Below are 6,248 nucleotides of genomic sequence, written 5' to 3'. Positions count from 1 at the left end.
CCCCCCCCCGGTAGTGGAGGACAGAGAGAAAAGGCTGAGGTAGATATGAGATAGAAGTAAAGTAAAGGGAGAAAGGGGACAGATAGAAAGAAAGGCAAAAGGATATATTTATATATAACCATATCATTTTAACATCTGCTTTTCTATTCTTGCATGGCTCAGACAGAATTTACTGAACAGGTTTTCTACACCTGGATGCACTTCCTGTCACCAACTTTTACCTGTTTCCCCGCCAGACATGTTCTCAAAGAATGGTGGAAATTAGCAACACCACTTGTATGATAGTGACACTCATTTATAACTACCAATGCAATGTCAAGAACAGAAGACACAAACACATATATACAATGGGCTACTTTCAGTTTCCTTCTATTTCTACCAAATCTGCTCACATAAATTTGATCAGTCCAGGACTATAGTAGAAAACACTTACCCAAAGTGCCATGCAGGGGCACAGAACTCGGAACCAAATGGTTGAGAAGCAAATTTCTCAACCACACTGCTACATCTGTGTCTCTATTATAGTTTTTCATATACCCTAATTTAAAGGGTTTTGGACAGTAAATTAAGGTTCATGTTATATAAATTGTAATATTCTACCTTTTGGGGGATAAAACAAAGCTTAAATGCCTTGCTCAAATGGCTTTATAGTGGTTTTGACTGCTATTTCTAAACATGTAAGAGTTTTGAAACCCTCTTAGTTATAATTGTGAATTGTTCATAATTATAAACATTCTTCTTTGTATTTTATGATAACATGTTTGGCCATTGATATATTCATAAATAATTATTAATTGTTTATAATCTATCCTCCATAATGTATTACATATGACTATGTGTTAAGAATCTTGCTTCCCAACCACATGGTTCTATGTTCAGTCCCACTGCATGGCACCTTGGGCAAGTGTCTTCTACTATGGCCTTAGGCTGACCAAGGCCTTGTGAGTAAATTTAGTAGATGGAAACTGAAAGAAGCCTGTAGTGTATATGTGTGTGTGTGTGTGTGTGTGTGTGTGTGCGTTTACTTACCTTTAATGAAAGCAGTTTGGCAAAAGAGACTAATAGGATAAGTGCTACGTTAAAAAAGAAGAAAGTCCCAGGGCCAATTTGTTCAACTAAAACCCTTCAAGCTGATGCCCCAGCATGGCCGCAGTAAAAGAAAAAGATATCCTGTCCAATCCATGCCAGCATCGAATAAAGATGCTAGACGTGGCTACTGTAGAAGAGCTACAAAGCTACTCACATTATAGAAGAATAGGTGGGAGGAACCAGGGTATAGCTGGACAGAAAAATATAATATTGGATGGTTGTGGGCAGATTGTATTTTATCATAGCTCTATTTGGTGATAGCTGAACTGTAGCTACATGTATCTTTCAATATGCACATATTTTTGAAATGATGTTATTGCACTGCATGTAAAACACACGTTTTCAGCCATTCCAATTCTAAGAATACCCGCCTTCAACTTTTAAATAGTTTTGACACATTTTAGGCTGTAATATATGTGTACGTAAGTATTACCAAAATACTCAACAACGTATCATCGTTTAACGTCCGTTTTCCATGCTGACATGACAGGAGCTGCACTAGGTTCCACTATTTTGGTATGGTTTCTATAGCTGGATGCCCTTCATAACGTCAACCACTTCATAGAATGTACCGGGTGCTTTTTGTGGCATCATCACCAGTGTTCTTTTAGGGGGGTACCATCAACAATGCTTTTCACAATATTTTTTATTTTTTTATCAAAGTTCAATGGAGAAATACATACGAGATGGGATTGACTTTTTAAAATGTTATCATATCTTGCTAGCAAAACTTAGACCTGTGTCCTTAATAAGAAAGAAGAGTTGTTTAAACTTGATCGAGCATACCTACGATCGAAGATATGTTTCTGTGGCAATCATCTCACTTTTTCGTATATCTAGAACTATATCATCCAACGAGTCCTTCCCTTTTTAAAGACAGTATGGTGTAATTTGAGGAAATTTTGTTTGCTATTTCTAGCAGGTTGAGAGACTACAGAAAATTTCTAGCATCTGGAGCAAAACTAAGGAATAAGAGGTTACGAAACACAATATAGGTAAATTACGATTTTGTTTCCTGGAATATTATATTTCATTATACATAGGAATGGAAAGTAATTAAGAACATAAAATAGCCAAAGTACTTAATAAAAAATATGTTTGGGTGTGTATGTTTTTAAGCTACGCTGTGTTTTAGACCTATATTAGTCCTGTGTGAACACACCTATGATCAAAAGCTACGCAATTTTGACATTTCATCCTTTACTTATTTAGTTTTTCTTTCTTTATTCTCTTCCAAGAAGTAGTGTACTTTAGACTAATCCAAGCTGTCTCTGCTTTTTAAAACGGCAGTATGTGTTTTGAGGGAGATTTGGCTGCTATTTATAGCGGGTCCAACCAAGTTGTTGATGTTGTTTAGCTCTATGTTAACTCTGATCAATCAGACCTAGGATCAAAAGCATTCCGGCCGAGACCGTCCCATCTTTTTCCTACACACAGACAAACCAGGACCGCATTTCCCAACGTAGTGAAGTGATTTGCAGGAGATTTCGTTGATATTTCTAGCAGATCGAACGACCATATAGAGGTTCCCTTGTTCGCTCGACGAAGTTAAGTCTTTAGTGGAAGTTTACCGAGACTGAAAATTCGCCAATTGCAGATGATTCTAGTGGCTGTAGAGAACGTAACAATAACACAAATACGCACACGTACACACATTGGAAGAAAACTATCTGTAACCCCGAGAAGAAAACCCATCAGATAACTGTTCGTTAAATTAGTGACCATGACCAGGATGAAATGCTCACAGCGAAATGTTACGTTACTGTGGCCATGTAACACTAAATAATCATATGCAATATTATACTGGGTGTGTACATAAGAACGTATTAGATAGAGTTAACAGACACAACTTGGTGGCACTAAAAGCATGTACACTAATCAAACTGCAGGTGGTAGTGAATAACCACAGCGATACATAACAAAATCCTACATAGCAAAACCAATTAAATAGCAAATAAAATCGCACTACTTCTAAACGTAGTTATGTTTCTAGCAAGAGGGGAAACTTGCATCCAGAGATCAGATTAACAAACAGTTCATTTGATAATACTGTCAGGGTCGAAAGACGACTAAAAGTTAATGCGATTAGTGATAATCTTGATAATGCATAAATAGTATATAACAAAAAAAGAATTGGGTGTGATGTAAATAGCATGCATGTATGTATGCATGAATGAATGCATGCATGTAAGTATGTATATGTATGTATGTAATCATGTATTTCGCGATATAGGTAGGAAATGTAATAAGAAAGCAACAACGAGGTTGATAAATTGTTCCTTGCGTTGATCTGGTGTATACACTTCACAGAAAATTTAGGCTAATAGGTCAAGTTTGGGAAAAATGAAAATCTAGAATTTGTGTAAACAAGAGGGTTTCACAGACTACTGTTGGTGAAGTTGTAGAGGCGGTGGCGGCGACGGTGACAGTAATAGGAGGGTATATCTAGGAATCCCATCCCAAGATATTCAGATGATCCCAAAGAAATAATAGAGGTCAACTTAAGTTTTCCCTCGCTGTTGTTGGTACAGACAACTGACGTGGAATAAAACCAAGATAAAACGAAGAAGAAAGAAAAAAAAAAGTAAGATTAGCAAATTGGTGAGTGTGGCAGTTATTATGTCAATCTGTCTGCACAGTACCATAGGGGGTGGATATCTGCTAGTATGTCAACATGAAGCGAAAAGACTAGTAGGACATCTAGACAACGACATCAACAGTCAATTAGCAGACATTTATAATTTTAGAATAACTAATCATACGAGAGCAAATGGCTGGAAACATTGGTTAAATTGCCATCATTTAAACCAGATGTCTCCATGGCTTGTACGTACTTACTGTGTGTGTGTATGTAAAAGAAAAAATATGTATGTATGTATGAAGGAGTATTCATATTCATACATACATTTATGCATGCGTGCATACCAATATAGTTGATCTATAGAGATGATTTAAAAATCGGAGATGTATTTACGCAGGAATAGTTACCGTGGTACCTGTCAGTCTGAGTTTGTTTTAATATAGCAATGGAGCAGCCAGGGTATATGGAAAAGCTATACGTATGTGTGTATGCACGTCTTTGAGAATAGTAACATAGAAGCACCAACTAAACAGAGTTGGTATAGTAACATAAGAGAGGGGAGAGAGGGACTTTTGACAACTAACGAGAAATTAATAGCAAGATTTTTAAGACTCAATTATAAAACGAGGACGAAAATAAAAATAAAATAGAAATATTAATAGATGAAATAGCAAACTCAGAAGTAAAGGATCAAAATAGTGTCAGAATCCGCAGTCTAATGAACTTACCGTGTGTTGGGCTTTCGAGGGTGAGAAATAATATGTATAAAGCTCAACGATTTCCCAAAATGATGTTCATATTTAGACGTTAATAGACAAGGACAAAAGGCCACATGGGTTCGATCCACCCAGACAGTAATGTAGATTAGTAGTAGTAATAGTAGTAGTTGTTGTTGTTGTTGTTGTAGTGGTGATGGTCGTAGTGGTAGTACGTGTTTAGTTTCTTTACGAAAGAGCGACTAAATAGCAAAGTTGGAGATCAGTTGGCAGTGACATCCGGAAAGTCGTTGTAGTGAAAAAAAAAAGGAAGGCAGAGTTAACATGAGAAGGGAAGTGAAGGAGTGGCAGCAACAGGGAGGAGAGGCCAGAGGAGAAAAAGGTACTGCAATAGAGAGAGGGGGAGGGGTTATGAAATAAGCAGAAGGAGGAAGAGGGGAGATCACTGAGAAAGAGATATAATTAGTCGAGGAGAGAAGGCTATTAACGTAGACTTGTTTTTCTGGAGGTAGATAGATCGGTCAGATAGAGAGCTAGAGATAATTTGATAGACAAAACACACACTACATGTATATATATATATATTTACATCGATAATTATTTATTGAATGGAAGTTTAACGTGTACTGTGTTACTTCTCTCCGTTGTATCTTCGAGGTAGCTTCGTTTATTGTCGATATGACAATATTTAAAATGGGTTCGGCATGAAAATAGTAAAGCTAATAAACATTTATTAAATAGTTTTCGTTCTCTATGTTTGTTGGCTGCGGTTGCCGTACGAGAAAGTCGACGGGACGTTCACCTAGAAATTCATTGTTAGTCCGACTAACAAAATGGCGACCCCCACTTGGATCGACTTTTATTGACTAACCTTTAATTTCATACTTCATAATCTCTCGATACATTCTTCCATCAGTTTTTTTTTTCTCTAACATACCAACATACTGCATCCTTGGCTATTAGTTAAATATCATTGTTATGAATATCGTTAAAAATTGTTAATAACAAAACCAAAGCAAATTAATGTTAAGTTAACGCATCAGTTATTAGTTTTCACCTGGGTGACTTCGCTTTTCATATTCCTGTGGTCGATAAACTAAAAGTACCAGTTAAGTTCTGGGAATCGATGTAATCGATTGTATCAACCCCTTCAACCAGGGCCGGCATAAGATACCGGCAACTCGAGCAGTCGCCCGGGATGCCATGTGCGTGCATTTTCAGTTTTTCTCCTTGTGAAAGTTTTTAAAAAATTATACTTGTAAGGGCGCCGAAGTTCGGCTTACCCGGAGCGCCAGCAACCCGAGGGCCGGCCCTGCCTTCAACGTTTGTGACCTTGTACATTCAATAGGACTGTTTATTTGAACAGAACGTTAACTTTGTTTAGTTAAAAACCTGAGAAACAATTTACGAAAAAAAGAAAAGAAAAAAGTCTCAATTCAAAAATCATCGTAATTGGAACTAAACGTCAGATTGTCACTAATTTCATTTGAATAGGTATCACTAATTTTATTCTAGCGTATCTAATTTTCCTAATTGATTTTTTATATTGATACAGCCTGGGCAAAGTTTAGAGAGCTCTTACCCTTGCTGGCGACAAAGGGACTCTCACTCAGAGTAAAAGGCAGACTGTATGACTCATGCGTACGAACAGCCATGCTACATGGCAGTGAAACATGGGCTGTAACTGCTGAGGACATACGTAAGCTCGCAAGGAATGAAGCCAGTATGCTCCGTTGGATGTGTAATGTCAATGTGAATACCCGTCAGAGTGTAAGTATCTTGAGAGAAAAGCTGAACATTAGAAGCATCAGTTGTGGTGTGCAAGAGAGACGATTGCGCTGGTATGGACATGTGGTGAGAAT

At 37.3% G+C, this 6,248-nt stretch overlaps 1 protein-coding gene across 1 annotated transcript in view; it reads right to left on the bottom strand.

Moving 5' to 3' along the window:
* The window catches only part of LOC106872716 (uncharacterized), a 140,163-nt gene extending 135,446 nt beyond the window's left edge, over positions 1 to 4,717 (bottom strand). Inside the window, exon 1 of the mRNA XM_014919794.2 lies at positions 4,399 to 4,717. The gene's annotated coding sequence lies outside the window, so the exon portion shown is untranslated. The remainder of the gene's footprint in view (positions 1 to 4,398) is intronic.
* Positions 4,718 to 6,248: the final 1,531 nt, after the last annotated feature.

Source organism: Octopus bimaculoides, chromosome 1, assembly GCF_001194135.2.
Source record: "Octopus bimaculoides isolate UCB-OBI-ISO-001 chromosome 1, ASM119413v2, whole genome shotgun sequence".
NCBI lineage: Eukaryota > Metazoa > Mollusca > Cephalopoda > Octopoda > Octopodidae > Octopus > Octopus bimaculoides.
The sequence above is the reverse complement of the archived record's forward strand: the minus strand, read 5'-3'. Positions and strand labels throughout refer to the sequence as shown.